The sequence below is a fragment of the Crotalus tigris genome, unplaced genomic scaffold (assembly GCF_016545835.1).
Source record: "Crotalus tigris isolate CLP2741 ecotype Arizona unplaced genomic scaffold, ASM1654583v1 scf7180000018432.44079421565:4894166, whole genome shotgun sequence".
In the NCBI taxonomy this organism is placed as follows: domain Eukaryota; kingdom Metazoa; phylum Chordata; class Lepidosauria; order Squamata; family Viperidae; genus Crotalus; species Crotalus tigris.
Window position 1 is genome coordinate 47,894 of NW_024096999.1, and position 25,963 is coordinate 73,856.

The window sequence follows — 25,963 nt, forward strand, 5'->3', positions numbered from 1 at the left end:
TGAGGAAATAAGAATGGCTGAAATAATCAGGGCTACATATAAACAAAAGATCAATAAGGCGACTGGTCCAGATGGAATACCAGCGGAACTATATAAAGAACAACAAAGTGCATTCAATCAATACCTACCAGAAGTTTTCAATGCCGTATTAACCGATGCTAAAATACCTAAGTCCTGGTCAGAGGCAAATATAATGTTGATTCCAAAAGAAGAAGCGGAAAAAACACGAATACAAAATTATAGACCTATATCATTATTAAATTCTGATTATAAAATTTTTGCCTCAATAATGGCGGAGAGATTCAAAAAATACCTAACTGATTTCATACATCTGGATCAAAATGGGTTTTTACCAAACAGGCAGACTAAGCAGAATATAAGAACAATTTTAGACATCCTTGAATTTTATGAATTGCATAGTGATCATCAAGTGGCACTTCTGTTCCTTGATGCACAGAAGGCTTTTGGCAATGTCAATTGGCAATTTATGATCCAACAACTAAAATTAATGGATGTTGGGGAAAAAATTTTAAACGTGATAACCGCTATATATTCCAAAAGGCCCAGATCATAATAAATGGAGAGGCCACTGATAAATTCAACATACAGAAATGCACAAGACAAGGATGTCCTCTCTCGTCATTGTTATTCATATATACATTAGAAATTCTTGCTAGAGTAGTAAGACAAGAAGAGCAGATTAAAGGACTTAAGATCAAGAAAGAAACATACAAACTTCAAGCTTATGCAGATGACTTAGCATTTATATTAGAAGACCCAGAACAATCAGGGCAGAAATTATTCAAAATATTGGGAGAGTATGGGGATCGGGCAGGTTTGAAAATAAATAGAAACAAAACAAAGATTATTACAAAAAACATAACTAACATACAAAAAGGAAACCTTGAGGCAAAATTAGGTATACAAGTAGTTTCCAAATTAAAATATCTAGGGATAGTTATTTCAGCACGCTACTCATCAATTAAAGAAGACAATTATGGCAAATTGGTCAAGAATATAAAAGTAGATTTAGACCGCTGGAAAAATTTATATCTCTCATTACTTGGGAGAATTGCTGCAGTGAAAATGAACATCTTACCTAAAATGATATTCCTGCTTCAGAATATCCCAATCCAATTAGACAAGAAATTTTTCAAGGAGCTGACTAAATTAATCTTAGAATTTGTGTGGTCCAGTAAGAAGGCAAGAATAAAATTAAAGGCATTACAGGATGCCAAAGAAAGGGGAGGTTTAGGTTTCCCAGATTGGGAGCTATATTACCAAGCAGTGGCCCTAACATGGATTAGAGACTGGATAACCTTAGAAAATAAAAGATGTTTACATTTAGAGGGTTATGACCTCCAGCAGGGTTGGCATGCCCACATATGGATGGGGCAAAGCAGAAACCACCAATATTTTTTAAGACATAAGTTTTGGCAAGAATTAATAAAATGCTGGAATATAGTTAAACATCAATATTACACAAAGATATCGGCTTGGCTATTGCCATTGGAGGCAGTCACATACCCCAATTTGTACAGAAAAGACAAAGCTATTATATATAAAGATATCTTGACAGAAGAAGGTTATTTAAAACAAAAACAAGAGCTAAGACAACAAGGAATAGACATGGAGTGGTGGTCTTATTTCCAGATACAAGCAAGATACATGAGGGATAAGCAAGAATGGGGAATTAATAGACAAGATACGGGGTTAGATAAAATACTGCTAGGTCCGGAGAAAAAACAAATAAAGAATATTTATAAACACCTGTTGAAATATAAGCTATATGAGGAGCAGGTTAAAGAAACAATGGTGACATGGATATAATATAAATATGGATCAATGGCAGCAAGTATGGGAGAGAAATAACAAAATTACAGTGGCGACATCATATAAACAAAACCTGTATAAGATGGTTTACAGATGGCATCTCCCTCCGGCCAGATTAGCCAAAATGTATAATGAATATTCATCTATGTGTTGGAAATGTAAAAAAGAAAAGGGCACCTTTTTCATGTATGGTGGACATGTAGAGAAGCACAGGCGTATGGTCTGGGAATGGGCAATAGAAATGACTAGGCAAAACATTCAATACAAACCTGAGACATTACTATTAGGAATACTAGAGAAAAATGTAAATAAAGAGGACACATATTTAATTATTCACGTGGTTACAGTGGCAAGGATACTATTTGCTCAAAAGTGGAAAGCAATGGAAGTAACAAGTGGGGAAGCACTAATAAAGAAAATTATGTATTGCGCAGAACTAGATAGGATAACTAAAAGATTAAAAAATCAGGAAGAAATAGAATTTTATCGAATATGGAATAAATTTTATAGATGCAGGGGAAAAAAATGGAGGTTACAGTAAAGAGATAAGTTGAGATAGAGACCAGAAATGTATAGTTGTATATAGATATATTATAGGTAACTAATGTACAATATGGACTGAAATGTCAGTCAAAGACGATTTACCATGTTCAATGTTTTTAATCCTTTTTTCCCTTTGTACTCAATAAAAAGTTTAAAAAATAAAAAATAAATAAATTATCAATAACTTCAATAACTCTTCCAAGGAGATATTGTATTGTTTCTGTCTCACCGGCTCACACCCTTCTTTTAATTCTATTTTGAGGGGGGTTATTTGCAATCCTCCCCTATTTCCTTCATTGACCCACACTGCAGGATTTATGTCTTGGATATCTTCATCAGTTAAGACAAAGACTCCTGAGTGTTCCCTAAATCTAATTGTTATTCCCATTTGACTCAAAACATCCCTCTCCAGCAAGTTTATCCCTGGTTCTGGGATATATAAAAGTTCCATTGACAGTTTCTTTCCCCATGGTTCTCTATTTTTTGTTTTATTAGTTTTCCGGACCTCAAAGTCTTCCCCTTTTACCCCTGAAATCTTAATTATTTCATTTTTCAATTTTAAACATTTTGGTAGTTCATTAATGGACATTTTAGATGCTCCAGTGTTCACTAAAAACATCATTTCAGTCAGGTATGGACCTACGAATAAATTTATCCAAGACTCTTTGGAGGACCCCTCAATCAAGTGCCTCGGACACCCCTAATCTTCTTCTTCTTCTTCTTCTTCTTCTTCTTCTTCTTCTTCTTCTTCTTCTTCTTCTTCTTCTTCTTCTTCTTCTTCTTCTTCTTCTTCTTCTTCTTCTTCTTCTTCTTCTTCTTCTTCTTCTTCTTCTTCTTCTTCTTCTTCTTCTTCTTCTTCTTCTTCTTCTTCTTCTTCTTCTTCTTCTTCTTCTTCTTCTTCTTCTATCAATTGAAGGAGTTTTTCCTTTTCCTTTCTTTTTGGACAGTCTCTTTTAAAATGTCCAACCTGACCACACCCAAAATACTTTAGGAGTGTTATACGGGTTGGAGTTCCCTGGGGTCTCTTATTAAATGATAAACATCTCGGTGGTTTTGTTCCCTTCTGCCACTGTCCCAGATTCAGAGATTTTTCCTGTCTAACAACTTCCCTCATACTTGACACCATAATCTTGCCTTGCCTCTCATCTCTCTCTAGGTCCCTTCGGACATAAATTTTCTGTCCTCTTTTAAAATATCATTAATGGGTTTATCTGATCACCCATCCACTTTTTGTAATTTTCTGCTGATGTCTGGCCAACTTCTGGTAACAAAATTTAACTTCAATAGTGCTTGTGTGGTGGAAGCATCAGGATCTAAGCCTGAATATTTCCTCATTGTGTCTTTTATCTTTCCAAATAGTCTGAAGGTGTCTCTTCTTTTCTCTGACTGACATCAAGTACCTTAGAGCAGTGGTTCTCAACCTTTTTAATGCCGCGACCCTCAACCGGTCGTAAGTCAAGGACTATTCAACCGGTCGTAAGTCGAGGACTACTCAACTGGTGCAGCACCGTTTGCAGAATGGGACTTTTGGCGGGCTCAGCAGGGCAGAGACAGGACTCTCTATTCAAGAGAGTCTATTCTATTGGCTTTCAAAAGCCAATAGAATAAAAGGGAGTAGCACAGCTAAGGAAAAGGGGGAAAAAATGGTGGACTGCATTGTTTGGCGACCCCTGTGAAATGGTCGTTCGACCCCAATGGGGTCCCGACCCACAGGTTGAGAACCACTGCCTTAGAGGCATTCTGAGATCTAGGTACTGCTTCCTTAATCCCTTTTATAATCATGTTCCTCAAAATTTCCATGTCTGCTCTATCTGCTGCTACATTATTATTCCAATTTGGTCTTATAATAGGGAATTTTTGGGATTGTCTTTGTTATAGACTTTGACAGCTGCAGCTCTAATTAAATCTCTCTCTTCTGAGTTGAATAATGTTGTCATAATAGAGTTTATTTCATCCCAGGTATAAATATTTGGTCTCAACAAGTGATCCAGTTGTTCTGATACTCCTATGAGATCTTCTATTAATTTATTGAGTTCCTTTTTAAATGTTCTTACTTCATTACTCCTTAGGGGGTCTTGTACGTATCCCACTATGGGAACATTGGCTGCCCCCAAGCCACTTGCTATCTCTCTTAGAGGGAATAATTTATCTTCTTCTTTCTGTTCTATTTCTTTTAGATTTTCTCTTCATTATTGCCTGTGATTTAGTCTGTTTCTATTTCACCATCTCTCAGAGGCAAATTGACTAGATCTTGTCTACATTGTTCAAGTTCTCTCCTCAACCTCCCATATTGATTAACAGGGAGTCAATTCATTTGAGGATTATAGGGGGTGATTGTATTTATTTTTCTCTCTTTCCTTCTTCTCCTCCTCAGTTAATGGGATTTTATTTTCTGTTTGTTTTTTGTCAGAACTGAGGAATAATTGATTTTTCTCTGGAGCCCATTTATCTGGTGTCCAGATAACAACATATTCCATTTCTCTAGGGCAGTGGTTCTCAACCTTCTTAATGCCGTGACCCTTTAATACAGTTCCTCATGTTGTGTTGACCCCCAACCATGAAGTTGCTACTTCATAACTGTAATTTTGCTACTGTTATGAAATAATTGGTCCATTAGTGCAGGGCTTTTCAACCTTTTCATTGCTTGTACCACTTTTAGAATATGGCAACATTCGAGTACTACCAGTCACCTAGCAAAATGTCAAAAACTTGATGACCCCCCCCCCCAAAATGGAAAAAAGTGATAAAGTACAGGTAGTCCTTGACTTACAACAGTTTGCTTAGTGACTGTTCAAAGTTACAACGGCACTGAAAAAGTGACTTATGACCATTTTTCACACTTATGACCGTTGCAGCATCCTCAGGGTCATGTGATTTACATTTCGATGCTTGGCAACTGATTCATATTTATGATGGTCACATTGTTCCACGGTCATGTGATCCCCTTTTGCAACCTTCTGACAAGCAACGTTAATGGGGGAAACCAGATTCACTTAACAACCATGTTACTAATTTAATCTCTCTCTCCCTCTTTCTTTCTCTCTCCCCCTTTCTCTGTCTCCCTCTTTCTCTCTCTTTCTCTCTCTCTCTCTCTCTCTCTCCCTCTCTCCCCCTATTTCTCTCTCCCTTTCTTTCTCTCTCCCTCTCTTTCTCTCTCTCCCTCCCTCTTCCTTTCTTTCTCTCTCCCTTTCTCTCTCCCTCTTTCTCTCTCCATTTCTCTCTCCCTCTTTTTCTCTCCCTCTCTCCCCCTCTCTCCCCCTCTATTTTTCTCCCTCCCTCCCTCTCTTCCTTTCTTTCTCTCCCTCTTTCTCTCCCACTGTCTCCCTTTCTTTCTCTCTTCCTTTCTCCCTCTTTCTCCTTCTCTCTCTCCCTGTCACTCTTTCTCCCTCTCTCTTTCTCTCTCTCCCTCTCCCTCTCTCTATTTCTCTCTCCCTCTCTTCTGATCAAAGATCCTTAAAATCCTTAAAAGTTATGCTTGGGTGGAAGACTTTTTCTTTTACAGATGAGGTGGGTTGGCAGACAAGTACTCAAAAAAAAAAAAAAAAAAAAAAAGGAAAAAAGTGCGAATAGACATCCAGTAGCTAGCTTGAAGTTTGAATGACTTCTTTCTCTTGCCACCGGCTTCTAGGAGGAGCAAAAGACATCCAGCACTGCAACCAGGCACCCTGGACTGGCCATTCCAGGGCTTCCTGCATGGGCTGACTTAGTTGTCTGCAACCTCCTGTTGTCGCTTGAGGGAGGCAAAGGGACACGGGTGGGAGAGATTCCTTCTTTCTCATCCGAGGAGGGAAATTATGTTGGACCGTTGACTCTGTGTTGAGCCCCGTGGGCCCGACATTCGCAGGAAGGCAGGAACCCGCCTGCCGAGCCGTCACCTCCCCATCGCCCTCCATGCTGGCCGGCTCCATCGCCAGACCTCCCAGCTGACAAGCGCACATTCAGAGGGTCGCCAGCTGATGGGCGCAGAAGATCAGCGCCGCAGCAGCCGCCCAGCCACCCACTTCTTTGGCTGGAGCAATTGCCAGGGCTTGCACAGTTGCCAGTGGCGGGGAGTGCGTCAGTGGCCATTGTGGACCACACCAGCGGTTCCATGCCATGGAGGCTTGAGGTGCGGGATGTGGAGTGGCACGGTGCTGTGGGAGGCGGCAGGACAGGGGGGAGGGGTTACTTGCATCCTGCCAGCTGAATTGTGGAAGCCTGCCTGAATGAAGAATTTTAGGGGGAGGTTCCTAAGAATATGATGTGTGAGGCATGGGGGGCATAGGTGTCGGGCTGCCCCCCAGAGCTGGAGTGGCTAGTGCAGCTACCCCCGCCCCCATACCCCAGCCTGCAGCCGCTCCACCAGCCCCGCCGCCCACCCCGCACAGCCCCGCCGTGTAGAGCGGGCCCTGCAGCTCCCACAGCACCAGCCAAACACCACACTGATGGTGCAGAGTTTGTGGTTGCCAAGGCGGCGGCAAGCATCGTGGGCCAGGAGCTCCAAGGCGGCCATGTAGGCACATAGGGTGAGGCAGTAGCGGTGCAGGTTCAGCACCGGCTAGGCCACCAACTGGCCTGGCCCAAGGCAGGTCAGCCACCCGCCGCACCCCATGCACGCCACCTTTGCACCCAGTGCCCATCGCTGCCCTGTCAGCACCACCTCCGCCACCACCTTTCCTGCACATCCCCATTGAGTCAAGTGGGCCCCGCGGCTCCCACAGCAGCAGCCGCAATGCACACCAATTGTGCACGAGGTGAGCATGAGGCAGGCAAGCACATGTTTTCTGTGCTTCAATACCAGGCTCTCCATGCTGCAACGTAACATGGAGAGCCTGGCTGACACGGGTGAGCACGAAGCAGGAGTGCACATGGACTCTGCTTTTTCGACAGGGCAGAATTAAGTGCTGCTGCCCACCTCCCACCCCTGGTCCTCTTTTACTTACAAGTAGGAGATGGCATAGTTACTCAGCAGGGAGGGGTGAAAAATTCCTGCAAACTTGCCTTTGCTGCAGACAACTCGCATGTGCAACGTTTGCGGGCTGTGTCTTTTGGCGTGCTCAGCAGTGCAGAGACAGCCGTTAATGACCAGGTCTGGACAATTCCTATTGGCTTTCAAAAGCCAATAGAATAGAATCTATTGAATAGACTCTTAATCTATTGAATAGATTAAGAGTCTATTCAATAGAGTCTACTCTATTGGCTTTCGAAAGCCAATAGAATAGAGGGAGTAGCTCAGCTCATGGAAAAGTTGAAAAAATCCATCAAAAAAGGTGCCAGAATGCCGTTCTGAGTGTTCTATGAGGAAAAAAAGCCCTGGTTTTAGGTGACCCCCTATGAAACGGTCGTTCAACCCCCAAAGAGGTTGCAACCCACAGGTCGAGAGCCGCTGCTCTAGGGCCTTTTTCCTTTTTGGCAAATACATATTCGTATAAGGATTGGCACATAAAATAATTAAAACTACCTAACTGTGGCCACTGTGTTCCCTCATCTATTTGTTTTTGTCCCCAAATAAAATAATAGTATTGAATCATCAGGTCTTTATCTAAATCTTTTACCATTCTGCTATAAGGAGGATGATTCCATCCAGCCAGGATCTTACCCAGGGGAGTGTGAGGAGGGATGAAGACATTATCTCCCTTTCCTTGGCCTAGGGAGTCCCCTTTTTAATCCTTCTGTAGCTTCTTGGAAAGTCTATTACCCATCAATGGTTACTGTCTGGTTCTCTTATCCTTACCAACCTAGTGAGACTACTTTTCGCTTCACCAAGCCACTTCCTCTTTTTCCCCACCAATCTCCTCGCGGAGGTATTAGAATCAGGTACTCAAGAGTTCGCACTCACTTTGCCTTGCCAGCCCTTTTGGCTCTTGGGCCATCTCAGTCATACTCGCATAGGTCTCAGATTCACACCAGCCTCCCCACCCAGCTGCCCAGGTAACTGTGAAAATGCCTGGATTTTCTTACCTGGATCTGTGCACAGAGTTTCCTGGTAGTTGGTACTTGACCCGCCTCCTTTGCCTTGCCAGTGCTTCAGACCCTCGGAGCATCCCCCCCCCAAATGACCTGACTTGCTTTATTCCTGAAATCCACTATTTAGTGTCCGGTTCTTCACGGGTACTGGGCCGGGGATGGTCACCTTTCAGGAGACCGTCAAAATTGACGTGGTGCCTGTCCCCTTAAGGGTGGCCACTCCATGGACCATTTGGATATCCTGGATGAGCCTCCAGGTTGTTTGGAATGTGGCTCAAGATCCCAAAACAAACAAACTCACTTGGAATTCCAGCAACAAAGTTTTATTTTAAAAGAAGCATTTGCAAAGCCTTGGTGGACTGAAACACACACAGGAGTTCAGCCATATCTTAAAGAGCTGTTTGACACATTTTTATATCCTACCTCCGATGCAAATTCCCCCTCCCCTATTGCACTCAACGTCCCCTTTCCTAATCATCCGATAATCTATCCAGACCACCTAAAACCACTGTCCTTCCCATGTTTCAGGAAGCCCCTTTGTCCATATCCTATCTTTCACCATCGTTGGCACAGTTCATCTCCTATAGTTATTTCGATATTTCCTCTGCTTGCAATTTCAGTTAGTTAGCAACTTCTGCTTTTCTTATTTGTCTGTAATTTACTTGTCTGATTTTTTTTTTTTTTATTGAAATTTTTCAAAAGTTTTACAAATAAAAATCCACCCCCCCCTCCCCAACCACCCCACCCCCCCCCGACTTCCCAGAACTGAATATAGGATTATTTAACAAATATTTTAAAAATAACATTTGCAATTTATAAAATAATTAATAATAATAATAAAAATCACAATAATAATATATATAATAATAATATACATAACATAAACTTTAAAATGAATAATATATACTAAAAAAGAAAAAAAAATAAATAAAAAGAGAAGAGAGAGAGAGAAAGAAGAAAGAAGAAAGTAGACGAAGAATAAAGCATATATATATAAAAAAAAAAATATATGAATAATAATACATAAAAAATGTATATATATAAAAAAGAAAAAGAAGAAAGAAAGAAAGAAAAAACAATCATTACAAATTATAAAAAGGCTAGATAATATTTTTCCATATCCAAATTATGTTGTATAAAATTTATCCATTTTTCCCATACCGCAAAAAATTTTTCTTGAGATTGCTCCTTTAAGAAAGCCGAAATCTTTGCCATTTCTGCCAAATACGAAACTTTATGAAACCATTCTTGTAAAGTAGGCAAAGATTCCTTCTTCCAATATTGTCCTATTAACAACCTAGCGGCTGTAATCAAATTTAACATCAATATAACCTCCTTAGCATCACAGTCAATAACAATACCTAGTAAAAATAATTGCGGAGTAAATTTTACCCTCCTTTTAAAAATTCTTTGAATATTCCACCATATCTTAATCCAAAAAGCTTTTATATGCTTACACGTCCACCAAATATGGTAATAGGTAGCATCCAAATATCCACATCTCCAGCATTTCGGCTGTAGATTAGGGTACATAATGGACATTTTCTTTGGATCAAGGTGCCATCTATAAAACATCTTATAAAAATTCTCTCTTAAATTTTGCGCTTGTGTGAATTTAACATTTCTTATCCAAATAAGTTCCCAAGTATCCATTGAAATCGTTTCACCAATATTCTGTGCCCATTTAATCATACAATCTTTAACTAGTTCAAGTTCTGAATCTAATTCCACTAAAACCCCATAAACTCTCTTAATATGGGTTGGCCTTTGATCTCTTACTTGTTTTAAAAAAATTTCATCTTCTCTAAGCCAGCCCATTTTACAATCCATCTTCCATCTATCCACTATTTGTCTATATTGGAACCATGAATAAGTTAAGTTTTCATGTGTTAATTCTTCCAAAGATTTTAACTGCCAGTCTTGGCCATCCCATCTTAATAACTGTACGTAAGAGACCTTGTCCATATTTACCCCTTTCCTTATACCTTCTATGGCATGCCGAGGTATAGCCCATAATGGTATTTTGAAGTCACTTTTATAATACTTTCTCCACACTCTTAGCAAAGAGTTTCTTATAATATGAGACTTAAAAACCCAATCCACTTTTTTATTAAATATTAAATAGGCATGCCATCCAAAAAATAGGTCCCAACCTTCCAAATGAAGTATTTCTGTATTTGTTAAATTCACCCAGTCGCTAATCAATGTCAATACTACAGCATCATAATACAATTTCATATTTGGTACCTTGAGTCCACCTCTCTCACGAAAATCTTGCATTATTTTAAGTTTCACCCTTGGTTTTTTCCCTGCCCAAACAAATTTATTAATACCTTTTTGCCATTCATCTAAATTACGTTCGTTCTTTAAGATAGGTAACATTTGGAACAAAAAAATAAACTTTGGCAGGACATTCATTTTAATAACTGCAATTCTGCCCATAAGGGATAACTGTAAATTATTCCAGTTTTTTAAATCCTTCTGTACCTCCATCCACAGCTTTTCATAATTATTTTTATACAATTTTACATTAGAAGCAGATAATGTAACCCCCAAATATTTTACCTTATCAACAATTTTAATCCAAAAGTTCAACTGTTTCTTCAATTTCCTCTACTCTGGAGTCCAGCTTCACAACCACTGAGGCCATTCCAGATAGAGCTAGAAGTATATCATCCCTCAAAATAGCATTATTCTGTTCTAAAAGCTCCTTCATCTCTTTCTTCATTTCCTCCTTAGTTTCAGATTTATTCTGGTCCAAAAGTTGTTTCATTTCCTCCCTAAACTGTGAGACAGCACTTACCATTATTTCTTTAATGTCTTGTGCTGATGTGCCAGATGGGGGAGGTGAAGGTGGAGTGGATTTAGGTTGCTGCACTGAGGGTATTATTTTAAGTTGTTGTTGCACAGTAGAAGGAGCAGGAGAAGAAGTTACTTTAGAAGCTGCAGTAGCTGGTTGTCGTTTTGAAGCCATTTTAATTTATCTTCCTTTCTTCTTAAAAATACCGATAAAAATAAGTAATCCAAAAAAAAAATTAAAAATAAGATAAAATAGAATAAAATAAGATCAATCTAAAAGTCCCCAAGAATAAAAAAGTAAAAAAAGTAAAAAAAAAGCAGTATTAAACAGCAATTCAGCCGATCCGTCTTTTAAAGGAAAAAAAAACTTTCAAAACGCCATTTTACTTTCACTCTCACTTTTCCGCCCGAAAGAAAAGAGAAAGCTCAAAAAAATAAAAAAAAATCAGCAGATACTAAATAAACTAAATAAACTAAAAAAAATAAAATGAAGCTAAACTATAAATAAAATCCTTTAAACAGTTCTGTCCGGTTTAAGATTACTCACGGTTTCTTTAAGTACGGAGATGGTAGCGGCGTCTCGCTTTGTTTCCGAAGAAACAAAGACAGCTGAGAGGCGGAGAAGGCAATGAACTCCGAGGGAACCCTCTTTCTACCCCCCTAAAAATAAAAATCCAGGGAGAGTTAAGAGGTTCTACCTCTATTCATGCGATCTCTACCCCTTCCCTTCGCCCGGGAAGGGGATTGCGAGCCGCGGGCCAGCTGGTAAACGCTGTGCTCCGCGGATCTGACACCTTCTCAGGAGGACGGCTACAAAGTAGCCGCCATCTCCACCGCTTTAACCACCGGAAGTCCTGATTTTATGACTTTCAGGTGACTTCTTCTATCGACCTTCATTAGAAATTTCTGAATAATACTTTATTCCTTTCAAAAGTATTTGGCTAAATTTTCATGGACTTTAATGTTAAAGAAACTATCTTAATGTTGAATTTAATAACAGCAGCAAGATTACTGGTGGGTCAATATTGGAAGAAGGATACTCTGCCTTCTTTAGAAGAATGGGTATTTAAGGTTTCTAATTTAGCAGAAATGGCTAAAATTTCTGCTTATTTAAAGGACCATTCACAAGAGAGATATTTTAATGTATAGAGAAGATGGATAGAATATGTTCAGAAGAAATATGGAGCTACAAAGTTTCACTTATTCTATGAGTAATGATTTTGTTTATAAACTTATGATGTCAAAATCTGAAGAGAGTTAAGGGTTTTTATGATTTTGTTCATTGTATAATTAGTAAACTTAAATAGATTATGTTTAATATGTTTGCATAATCCTGTATTTTGCTCTGGGAAGTTGGGGAGGGAGGGGGGAGGGGGTGGGGGTAGTTCAGATAAAGTAGAAATAGTCTTACTGTATATAATATTAATGTTTTAATTTTGAGAGAGGAACTGCTCGGACATTTCCCCTGGACCGCATCAAGAGGGAGGAGAAGAAGGTGAGAAGTATGTAGGAAGGTTGAGGTGAAGGAGGAGAGAGGGTGAGTGAAGAAAAAGAGGGAAAGAAGTAAGTTGGTTTGAGGTGGGATGCGGTTTGGGAGGAAATGGGTGGGCAAGACCGAATGTGGTGTGTATCAATTTGTTTTATTTTTTATCTGAAGTATTTATAAGATTGTTATGTATTGTAAAGTTGAAAATAAAAATTTTTACAAAAAAAAAGTATTTGGCTAAATATTAGAGGAAAAAGAAATGCCTTTGCCAAATTTGTGTACTATAGGCCACCCAACTAACCAGAGGAAGTAGATGAACTTTTTGCTAATTGGCTGAGGCATACAGGAAATAACACCACTGCAGGAATGAGATTTTAATAGCAACTCTGCAGGGAGTGGGAACAAACTTTGCAGGGAGTGGAAAATCAAATAGGTTCTTGATATGCCTAGCTGACAACTTTGTCATACAAAAGTGGAGGAGGATTCTAGAGGAACAGATATACTGGATTTAATTATTACTAACAGGGACAAAATGATTGAGGGAGCAGAAGTATAGGAACTTTGGGGGAGAGTGACCATAACAAACTTGAATTCATCATAATGCAACCACAGATAATTGAACCTAGTCAGACTTTAGCAGAGCTAATTTAAACGACCTAAGAAAGGGACTGGGAAGGATTCCATAAATGGAAATCCTAAAAGAAAAAAAAAATAGTCTAAGATGCTTGGAAAACCTTGAAAAATGAGATAATGAAGGCCCAAGCAAAAACAATACCACAGAGAAGACAAATTACACCAGACAAGACCAGCATGGTTGCACAAAGAGCTCTGAAAAATTGAGGGACAAAAGGGTCAAATATAAAAAATGGAAAGAAGGGCACATAACTAAAACAATACCAGTAAATAGCCAAATATGGAAGGAGTGGGTTAGGAAAGTTAAAGCCCAGAATGAACAAGAATGGTAACTAATGCCAATAATAATAATAATAATAATAATAATAATAATAATAATAATAATAATAACAACAACAACAACAACAAAAGTTTCAATATGTAAGAAACCAGAACAAAGTCAAGGAAATGTTAGGTCCATTAATTGGCACAAATGGCAAGAAGGTTACAGGCAGCAGAGAGAAAGGAAAACTGCTTTATTCCCTCTTTGCATCTGTTTTTACACAAAAGAGATACAGTAGCTAAACAAGTCAAAAGAGGCAAGACTTAGTAAGAGAACATTACTTACTTAGTAAGTAACCTAACCATCCTGGATAAATACAAATGACCTGGACCAGATGGTTAACATGCTAGGGATCTAAAGCAACTGGCAGATCTAATCCTGGAGCCACTGAAGGTAATCTTTAAAAGTTCCTGTTAGATAAGGGAACAAGCAGAGGACTAGAAAAGAACTGATGTGGTTCCAATCAACAAAAAAGGGAAAAAATGGGCTATGTTTGTCATTGGTTTGCATATCAACAATTGAAAAAAAGATTTAAATTAGATAAAAAGGATTACAGGTTTGATTTAATTAAAAATGAACTGGAAATTTTATTAGTGATGGACATATTATTGCTAAGGTTTATAAAATGTTATTGAAATTGAACTTGGAAAGTGAACATGTAAAACACTATAATTCAATGGGCAAGGAATTTCAGATATAATGTGATACTGGAACAATGGAAGAATATGTGGACGAAAAGTTTAAAATTTACATTGAATTATAACTTAAAAGAAAATGTTTATAAGATGGTGTATCTAGAATGTATAAAGGTATTTCAAATGAATGTTGGAAATGTAAATGTAAAGAGGGGACCTTTTACTACTTATGGTGGACATGTGATAAAGCAAAGAAATATTAGAGTAGGATTTATATCCTAATAAATAAAATTTTAAAATAAAGATAGAGATAAACCAGAAATTTTTCTTCTGGGCATAATGGAAAAAGGCTTAAATTTTTTTCCCCTGAAGTTTGATTTTATATATGTCAACGCCAGCAAGACTGTTATATACACACAAATGGAAAGACATTTTGATTCTTACTATGGACTGAATGATTACAGAAGTTAATGGAGTTGGCAGAAATGGCTAAGTTGACTGTTTTGATTAAAGAAAAGAATATAAGTACCTTTGTTTCCACATGGAGACCACTTCTAGATTTTGTGCTTGAGGTGGAAAAAAATGAAACTTTGATCTTGGGATTTACTGATTAGATTGATTTGTTGTTATAGAAATGGCTAGTTTATACTACTTTGGAAAAGTAAAAAGTACAGGTTCAATGTTAATGCTTTATTCTACTGCAACAGAGGAAGTTGGAAGTCAATGCTCTTTTTTTCTTTCTCTCCTCCTCCCCCTCACTTATTTTTCCCCTTTCCTCCCCCATTGGGTCCTACTATCTGGTTGGTGTTTTTTTTTTGTATGTTGTATTTTATTTTATAATACAATAAAAAGTTATAATAAAAAAAACAAAAAAGGGAAAAATGGATTCAGGAAATTATAGGCCAATCAGTTTGACATTAATACCTGGGAAAATCCTGGAAAAAAATAATCAAATGGAGAATTTGATGAGTAAGAATTAAATAAGGTGATTACTAGAAGCTAGTATAGGTTTGTTAAAAACAGATCATGCTAGACAAACTTTATATCCTTCTTTGATAAAGTGATTCAATTAGTGGATCAGTGAAATGCTATGGATGTAATATTCTTGTCAGCCTGGCCATCATCACTTTCCTTCAGGCTTGCTGCCAGCTGCCATGGAAACAGGGAGGAAGAGAGCAATGGGCATTTGGGAGGGGAAGCATGCAGGTGGCATGAAAGTGGAATTGTTGAGAAGCGATGGGGAGGCTTGGACTCAAAGAGGTTATTTAACATCTTCAAGGCCAACCGTCCTGGGAATGGCATCCACAAGGGCGGTATGGAACACCCAGACCAGAGATGTTCCCAAAACATCTTCCTGGCCGATGATTGGATTCTGGTTGCCCAATTACTGGAGGTGGGTGGGCTCTAGGGTTATTTTCAATTTGTCTTTTTCGCACACACTTGCTTCATACCTTACCTGATTTTTGCTGCATTCAGTTATTTCTTAGTAAAAGTACCTTTTCTCTGAATCTGTGCAGTCAAGGGTTTTCTTTCTTAGGAAATTATAACAGGCAGCCCTGGCAATACTTGGACTTCAGTAAGGCATTTGACAATGCCTTACTTTGTGATAAATGTGGGGTAGACAGTACCTAAGAGGAACTCGTCACATTTGCAGATGAGACCAAGCTGGGAGGAACTGCTAACATTTGCAAGATAGGCTCAATGTGCTGCAGCTACCAAAATCCAGTGCAGTCCTGGGCTGCATCAACAAAGGAATAGTATCAATAATATGAGCAATGGGCGCACACGCAAGAGACAGAGAGCAGGCGGAGTCCAGCATCCCTTCTGGCTGTGTTACCCTGCAGGCTGACTTCACCCAGGATGCCGGTGCTGGTCGTCTCCTGTGCACACACCCAGGGGTGAGGCAGAGGCAGTGGAGCAGCTCCTTGCTGGTTCCAGGGCTGCCTCGTGGATCTAAGGCTGAGTGTGTTTTGGCTTTGATAGATGCAACCAGGTTGTAGATCAATGCCAGCCCCCCTTCCCACCAGCACCTCCATGGCCCACTCACTGACCTAGCCTCACAGCCACAAAGCTTCTTTTTCACTGGGACTGGCCCCACCCATGTGGGATAGTGATAGCCAGCAGCAGCATGGACATCGTCAGTGCAGGCAATTTCTCCCCCTGCCATCACCCCTTTCTGAGCGTGGAGGAAGGAAAGAGATGAGAATGAGAAGGAAGGAAGGAAAGCAAGGAGGCATTGAGAAATGTTTTGCATTTGAGCATCCAAGAAGGGACAGGAAAGGAGAAAGGGAAAGAGGAAAGACAAAAAAAAAAAAAGGAAAGAGGGGAAAGAAGAAGGAAGAAAGGAGAATGAAGAGGGAAGGAAAAAGAAGAAAAGGGGGAAAGGAAGGAAGGAACGAGAGGGAGAAAGGATCTGAGGGAAGCCCTGCCTTAATACTTGGCCATGAGCAGCACTGCTGCCCTTTTGTCATCCCCTTGTCCCCTCTTCCTGACCTCTCCTGGTGTTTCCCATCCTACTGCTGAGGATGCTTTGGTTACAAAGGGAGAGGGGGCCTCCCTCTAATCCACACACTTTGTCCTCACGCACATACCACAAGCCACTTGACCAAGGAGAGTGAGCCAATCATGTAAAAAACAAGAAAAAAGTGAAGGAAATGATTGGTCCATTAGTGCAGGGCTTTTCAACCTTTTCACCCATTGTACCACTTTTAGGATATGGCAACATCTGAGTACCACCAGTTGCCTAGCAAGGTGTCAAAAACTTGATGACCAAAAAAAAAAAAAAAGGAAGAAAGTGATAAACTACAGGTAGTCCTCGACTTACAACAGTTCACTTAGTGACTGTTACAATGGCACTGAAAAAAGTGCCCCCCAAGGCACAGCCGAGTAAAACACCTGCCTGCCCACCTGGTGGTGCTCTTCCTCCTGTCTGAGATTTTCATTGTTGTCAGCATTTCTGTTGAGGATTGGCAGTGGGGGGTGGGGTGGGGGGTGTTTGGTTTTTATTCCCTCCATCTGCTGGGTGGTTGCAGCAGGTTTTGGTCACTCCACATGACCCTGGGACACTGACCGTCATAAATATGAATCAGTTGCCAAGCATCTGAATGTAAATCACAAGACCCTGGAGATGCTACAACATTCCAGCTAATTAGCGCTTCTTCTGGGCTCAGCAGAAGCGCCAAGATCAGTGCCGAACTCTAGCTGGAGCCTGGTGCTGATCCTGGTGCTTTCATTGAGCCCTGACAGTCCCAAAGAAGTGGTGATCCTGGCACTTCCGCTGAGCTCTGACAGCCCTGCAGCTCCAGCCATCTCTCGCCAGGCTTGTGCAGTGCTGCCACTAGTTCAGCTCATTCCCCTCCCTTGCTACCACTTTTCTATGATGGTTACGAACCACCTGCCAGGTGCCAATGTACCACAGGTGGTACCTGTACCACTGGTTGAAAAGCCCTGCATTAGTGGGGGAAAGTGGCAAGAAGGTGACAAGCAACAGGGAGAAAGCAGAACTACTTAACTCATTTTTTTGCATCTGTTTTTACACAAAGGGAAAAAACAGACCACCTATCAAAAATAGTGCCATTAAAAACAGAATAGAAACACAAGTTAAGATAGGCAAGAAAATGGTAAGTGAGCATCTGTCCAGCCTAGACGAGTTCAAATCACCAGGACCAAATGGATTACACCCAAGGTTCTGAAGGAACTGGCAGATGTGATCTCAGAACCCCTGAACTATAATTTGCAAAGATTCTGGAGCACTGGAGAACTACCAGAGGACTGAAAAATGTGGGTTAGACAGCATCATCACCAGATGGATTTATAGCTGGCTGACTGACCGTACTCAGCATGTGGTCCTCAATGGAACCACATCTACCTGGAGGGAAGTGTGTAATGGGGTGCCCCAGGGCTCTATTCTGGGCCCAGTGCTCTTCAACATCTTCATCAATGATTTGCATGAAGGGATAGATGGGGAACTCATCAAATTTATAGACAACACAGAGCTAGCAGGAATAGCCAACACTCCAGAAGACAGACTTAAGATACAGGAGGATCTGGACAGACTTGAATACTGGGCACTATCTAACAAAATGAAGTTCAATGATGAAAAAAGCAGGTTCTACATTTAGGCAAGAAAAACCAAATGCACAGGTATAGTATAGGGGGTACCTTGCTCAATAGTAGTAACTGTGAGAGGGATCTCGGAGTCCTAGTGGACAATCACTTAAATATGAGCCAGCAGTGTGCTGCAGCTGCCAAAAAAAGCCAACACAGTGCTAGGCTGCATTAACAGAGGGATAGAATCAAGATCACATGAAGTATTAATACCACTTTACAATGCCTTGGTAAGGCCACACTTGGAATACTGCATCCAGTTTTGGTCACCACAATGTAAAAAAGAAGTTGAGACTCTAGAAAGAGTACAGAGAAGAGCAACAAAGATGATTAGGGGACTGGAGACTAAAACATATAAGGAACGGTTGCTGGAATTGGGTATGTCTAGTTTAATGAAGAGAAGGACGAGGGGGGACATGATAGCAGTGTTCCAATATATCAGGGGCTGCCACAAAGAAGAGGGAGTCAAGCTATTTTCCAAAGCATCTAAAGGCGGAACAAGAAGCAATGGATGGAAACTAATCAAGGAGAGAAGCATTTTGCTTACAGGCAAATGATATTTTTTGCAGATCTTCCAATGCACCATTGTTGCTACTTTGTCATGCCGCTGCTTGTAATCAGTTTGTGCAATCTTCTTGCAACAGCTTACCAAGTGGTCCACTGTTTCTTCAGCTTCTTTGCATAGGCGGCACTTACTGTCTGTTGCTGTCTTCTCAATTTTGACTTTGTATGCATTTGTCCTTAAGGCTTGGTCTTGTGCAGCCAGAATTAGTCCCTCGGTCTCTTTCTTCAATTTTCCTGCTCTTAGCCATTGCCAGGTTTGTTATTATCTGCTTTCCCAGCTATTTTTTTCATGTATTGGCCATGTAGTGCTTTGTCTTCCCATGCCTCTATTCTGTTCTTCATTTGGTCTTTCTTGTAGGCCAGTTTGGTCTCTCCAGTAGTTAGTAAGCCTTCCTGATATACTAATTTCAGTGCATCTTCATCATTGTTCTTCAGATATTCTTCCAAAGCCATTTTTTCTTCTTCAACCATCTGATGTACTTGTAGCATTCCACGCCCACCTATTTGCCTTGGTAGATAAAGTCTATCAATGTCACTGCGTGGATGAAGGGCATGATTCATTGTCATTATTTTTCTGGTCTGCCTATCCATTGCTTTTAGTTCTGCTTGAGTCCAGTCCACTATTCCAGCTGTGTACCTAATGACTGGGATTGCCCAAGTGTTGATTGCCTTTACGGTATTTCCTCCATTGAGTTTGGATTTTAAGATCTTCACTCTCTTGATGTATTCACCTCTAAACTTTTTCTTGACTTCAGTGTGCTTGATGTTGTCAGCTTGAAGGATACCCAAGTATTTGTAGTACTCTTCCTCATGCAGATTCTTAATGTTATTTTCGTGGGGCATCTTGATTCCTTCAGTTTTCATTATTTTTCCTTGTTTGATAGTAAGTGTGGCACATTTGTCCAAGCCAAACTCCATTACAATATCTTGGCTATATATACGGACAGTGTTGAGCAGCGATTCTATTTCAGATGATGTTTTTCCATACAGCTTCAGATCATCCATATAAAGGAGGTGGGATAGTCTGGCAGATGTTTTTGATGTTTGATAGCCATGTCCTGAGTTATTCAGTATTGTTGACAGAGGAAACAGTGCAATAACAAATAGTAATGGTGATAATGAATCTCCTTGAAATATTCCTCTCTTGATATTAACCTCTCCCAGCTCTCACCATTGATCTGCAACTGTGTCTTCCATTGTGCCATCGATCTTTGCACAAATTTTCTGATGTTTCTACTGACTCCTGTTATTTCTAGGCACTTTATTATCTAATCATGTGGCAGAGAGTCAAATGCCTTTTTGTAGTCAATCCATGCCACATTCAGGTTGATCTTCCTTCTCTTGCAGTTTTCCAAGATCATTTTGTCTATTAGGAGTTGATCTTTTGTTCCTCTGCTATTGGGGCGGTTTCCTTTCTGCTCAGGTGGAAAGAGATTGTTTTCAACTAGATGCTGTTGTACTGCATCAGCTACCACACCAGTTAGTAATTTGAAAGTTGTTGGTAAGCAGGTAATTGGCCTGTAGTTACCTGGTGTTGCCCCTTTTGCTGGATTTTTCATTATTAGGTAGGTTTTCCCAGTTGTTAGCCACTTTTCAATTTCTCCTCCTTGTAGTATATTGTTGAACTGCTTGGCAATGAGTGGGTGTATAACAGTTAGATGTTTCAACCAAAACCCATGCAGTTCATCTTCACCTGGTGCTGACCAATTTTTGATTTTCTTGCTCTTTTTTCTACCATTTTTGTTGTTATTACTAATTCTTTCATTTCAACTTCTGTTTTATTTGCATCCACCTCTTTTAACCAAGCCGCATCCTTGTTGTATTTCTTTGGGTTATCCCATATCTGCTTCCAGAACTGCACTGTTTCTTCCTTGTCAGGTACTGACTGATTCCTTGCAGTTTCTCCATTGATGGATTGGTAGAAACGTTTCTGATTGGATTGAAATTGGAGGTTCTGCCTATAGTTTGCAATTCGAGCTTCATATCTACTGATTTTCCTGGCTATAGCTGTTATTTGTTGCTTTATTATTTCCAGTGCTTCCTTGATCTTCCTTGTTTCTAAGTGGTATTTCTTGATTAGGTATTCTTTGGTCTTCTTGTTCTTCAGCTTCTTTTCTTTCATCTGTTCTAGCTTGCTTGCATGTGATCTTAACTTGCTGATCTTATTTTCTAGTCTAACCTTCCATTTTTCTGGTGCACTGTTTGTTTGTTTTTCTTCTTTGTTGATTTTGCATCCCAGGTATTCTGTTATAACTGCAGCTGTGCTGTACATTAGTTGGTTTGTTTCTTGCAGTGAATTGGTGCTTATACTTGATATTGCAGTATTTGCATCTTTTAATGCTTGTGCTAGCTGTTTCTTTGGAACAAGCTTCAATGCAGGCAGCCTTATTCTGTTGTTTTTGTGCTGTTCTAGATGCTCAGTTATTCTTTGTTTCAATTCTTTTATTTCTTTAGTTAGAGGGTTTTGTTCTTCCTGAGGAAGAGGTGCCTGGTTTCCAAATGAGAACAGTTGTATATCTCTGCTGGATTCCTTCACTGCCAACTCCCCCTGGTTTGCCTCTACATTCTGAATTACTTCTGGTAAGGCTTTGATTTCTTTGCCCTGGGTAAACCTTTGCAGTTCGTCCAATTCTGTTTCTGTGAATACTTTATTTCGTGTTATAAATCGGCGTTGATCTGCTAGTCTCTGTTCTGTTATTTCTGATTCTGGATGTTGTTCTTTCCAGAACTGGTGCATTCGTTTTAGATATCCTCTTCTTGTTGGACTTGATCTGTAGTAACAGATCATTATTTCTTTGTTTTCAATCACTGTGTATCTGCGATGGGTAAACATCTTTTCTTCCAGTAGTTCTGCAGCTGCTGGCCCTGGTTGCTCAGCCAATAGTCCTGAGTCCTGTAACCCATTTTTCACCAGATATCCAGGAACTCCAATATCTAGTGCGGCCCTTGTTAACCCGGGCGACATCCGAGCTGGTATGGCATTCTGCAATTTACGTCTCACCATATTTTTTATGGGAGAGACACTCTTTGTCTGACTCTTCTGATGAGACCTGTCCAGTATGGTTGAACCTCTGGCATAGCTCTCATCTTCCTCAGAGTACACAAGCCCCACAACCACGTCAAGGTAGTGCTATTATTATTATTATTATTATTATTATTATTATTATTATTATTATTATTATGGATCATCACACAGTCAGTCAGATGTTCAGACTGGATTTGGCATTTTATCTACCTATCAAGTCCTTATCCAGGACCTGGGATAGGCAGATGTGGATGTTTGATAGTATTATAGGTATTACAGTTGTTAGCCACTTTTCAATTTCTCCTCCTTGTAGTATATTGTTGAACTGTTTGGCAATGAGTGGGTGTATAACAGTTAGATGTTTCAACCAAAACCCATGCAGTTCATCTTCACCTGGTGCTGACCAATTTTTGATTTTCTTTGCTCTTTTTTCTACCATTTTTGTTGTTATTACTAGTTCTTTCATTTCAACTTCTGTTTTATTTGCATCCACCTCTTTTAACCAAGCCGCATCCTTGTTGTATTTCTTTGGGTTATCCCATATCTGCTTCCAGAACTGCACTGTTTCTTCCTTGTCAGGTACTGACTGATTCCTTGCAGTTTCTCCATTGATGGATTGGTAGAAACGTTTCTGATTGGATTGAAATTGGAGGTTCTGCCTATAGTTTGCAATTCGAGCTTCATATCTACTGATTTTCCTGGCTATAGCTGTTATTTGTTGCTTTATTATTTCCAGTGCTTCCTTGATCTTCCTTGTTTCTAAGTGGTATTTCTTGATTAGGTATTCTTTGGTCTTCTTGTTCTTCAGCTTCTTTTCTTTCATCTGTTCTAGCTTGCTTGCATGTGATCTTAACTTGTTGATCTTATTTTCTAACCTTCCATTTTTGTGGTTCACTGTTTGTTTGTTTTTCTTCTTTGTTGATTTTGCCTCCCAGGTATTCAGTTATAACTGCAGCTGTGCTGTACATTAGTTGGTTTGTTTCTTCTTGTTGTTGTTATTGTTGTTGTTGTTGTTGTTATTATTTCAGGATCTGGTCAGCTAGGTCCTCAATTTCTTCGTCGTCGCAGAGCAGTTTCATTCCACGCCTCCAGCCCAGTTTTCCGCTGCCTTGGGTGAAGGTTACCCATTGTGCCCTTCTGTCTCAGTCTTACTTCTCCCCCATCTCGGCCTCATGGATTCCTCCATGGCATCCATTATTCCGGAGGAACCCTCTTCATGATGAGTCTTGGTGGCAGAGTCTTCCCAGCACTCGGACTTGTCCTGCTCGCTGTCATGGAGCAACATAGCATGCATGGTCCACATGGTAGGGCAGATGCCTCTCTGGGTCAACCACTTTGCAGATCTTGCCTAATGTAAGGTCTTGCCTCAGCTAGTGCTCCCAAGAAAGCAGAACCCTTGAAACAGGCATTGTTTCAAACAGGAACTTTTATTGAGAGTCAGTGAAAGCAGAAAGGCAAGGCAACATCTAAAGAATTCCTGTGCAAAATGCTACATTAAAACATCCCTTTTCAAACCTCTCCCTAGAACTCAGTTTGTTTCCAGTCAATCCACAATGCGAAGTTGTAATGGGAACCTAAATGATAAGGAACGGTTCCCAGTTGTAGCCTCATCTTTATAATGGGGTAGAGATAAGGCAGATGGCCCCTGGTACATTCCTCCTCCTTCTTCACATCAAAAGAGATACATTAAAGATGGAGAGAACAAAGTAAAGGAAATACATCCGCTAGCGCTAATCCCCTCCCAAATGAGTGAAACCTCCTCCCCCACTAGAATGGCAGAGCCCCGAAAAAGTGAAAGAGAGGGAATTTGACAAAAAAAATAGTAACTCATTTGTGATTAGGACTATGTCAATTATGAGGGGCAGGAAGAAGGGGCAGGTTTGAAACTTAAGATTGATAGGAGCATGATAAAGGAAATATATATATTGATATACCATATATCTCCAAGACTAGATGAATTGCATGATTAAGTATAACATGAATTTTGTAATGATTTGTCCAAAACCTTATGTACCACCATAAGAAATCCTAACGAATGGATGAAGTGCCATACTTGTTGGAATGGCTTTCTTATTAATAGTATTTACAAAAGAGGTCTTAGAATAGTGGACTGAAAATCCTATTTTGTTAAATCACTATTTACAATAATATGTGCCTTCTATGAAATATAAATATATTTTACCATTTTATAGAATTCTCTCCAAAATTCATGGAACAATTTCTACCAGCAAGATTTTTATCTGGTAAGTGATTTCTTTTTATCAATGGCTACATTAAAAGCAAAGCATTTCATAGCCAGCATTTGAAGAAGGTAATACTTCCAATATTTGAGAAAACTTTGGAATTTAGCATACTATTCTGAAACCTTAGGGCTTGGCATAGTGTTGTAGTGGTTTTTTGGCCTAAGGGTGAGAAAAGCCAATTAAAATAAATGGATTTGTGATTTTCATTTCTGGCTGTTACTCAGAATACCTACAAAACTAAAGCATAAAACCAGCTTTTAGCAGCCCATAGTACTCATGCAAATGATTTTAAGAAGTACTGTCTTTGTGGTCATCCAAATGAACAGAGAGAAACATGAAACAGTTCCCTTCACTGGACAAACAAAAAAGCCAGAAAAAATACACACAAAAAATATATTAGGCTGATCCAGAGTGCAAAATTTACTGAACAGTTCCCAAGAATGCTTTCAGGACAAATAAAAAAAAGTGTGTTTGTGTGGGGGGAGAATGGCTTAGACATCTTTATGACATTATTGATGTTGAGTCAATTGAGATTCCTGGCAGGCTTATATTTGTACTGATCTCAAAGAAGCAAGGAACTTAAGTCAGAATTAAAGAATGCTGAAAAACTGAAACAGAAGTCATAGCAAGAAGGAATGCAAGGAGTCCTCACTCCCTGAATATAGTCCCTTTTAATAATAATAATAATATAATAACAACAACAACAACAACAACAACAACAACAACAATAATAATAATAATAATAATAATAATAATAATAATAATAATAATAAAGTTGGAAGGGACCTTGGAGGTTATCAAGTCCAACCCCTGCTCAGGCAAGTAACCCTATACCATTTTGGACAAATGGCTGTCCAGTCTCTTCTTAAAAACTTCCAGTGTTGGAGCATTCACTGCTTCTGGAGGCAGGTTGTTCAACTGGTTAATTGTTCTAACTGTCAGGAAGTTTCTCCTTAGTTCTAGGTTGCTTCTCTCTTTGGTTAGTTTCCATCTGTTGCTTCTTGTCCTGCCTTCAGCTGCTTTGGAAAATAGCTTGACTCCCTCTTCTTTGTGGCAGCCCGTGAGATATTGGAACACTGCTATCATGTCCCCCCTCGTCCTTCTCTTCGTTAATAATAATCAGTCTAGAAGCTCAAGCAAGGACAAGCCACATAGAAATTCCATAGCAACTTGATCCCAATCTGATTGGCTATCAAACCATTGCTTTCTTATATCAGATATTAAATTTGTTGTGGATCCACTTAAACCTTGTCTATTCATGCCAAACTACACACAGCAATGAAAAAAATATAGATTTTCATTTGTAGTAGAACATAGAATCATAGGGCTGGAACGGATCCTGAAAGTATTCCACTGATTAATCTTTTCCCATGCCAGAAAATTTCTCCTTACTTCTAGGTTGGATCTCTCTTTAATAAGTTTTAGTAGATTTCCAAGAATGAGAAAGTATTGGGATTAATATATATTGAAATGAGTTAAATAATCAGAAAATCAAAATAGGCCCACTGTTTTGATTCACAATAAAATTTATTTACATATTAATTGAAGACAAAACAACCCTAAGTGGACTAAATGAAATTAAAAGATTGGTTAGGTAAAATCTACAATAAATAGCAACTGTGAGTTAAACCTAAAATAAACATTTCAAGCACTGGGAAATCTCAGAATGATTATAATGACTGAGACATCATAACAAATCACAAATTCTGGAAGATGGAATCTCAGAGGCTAGATATAGACTTAGCTGAGACTACGATAGAACATTGGCCTACATATATTAAATGTTTAAAATAAAACTGTGTACTTTATAATGTAATATATGAAAAC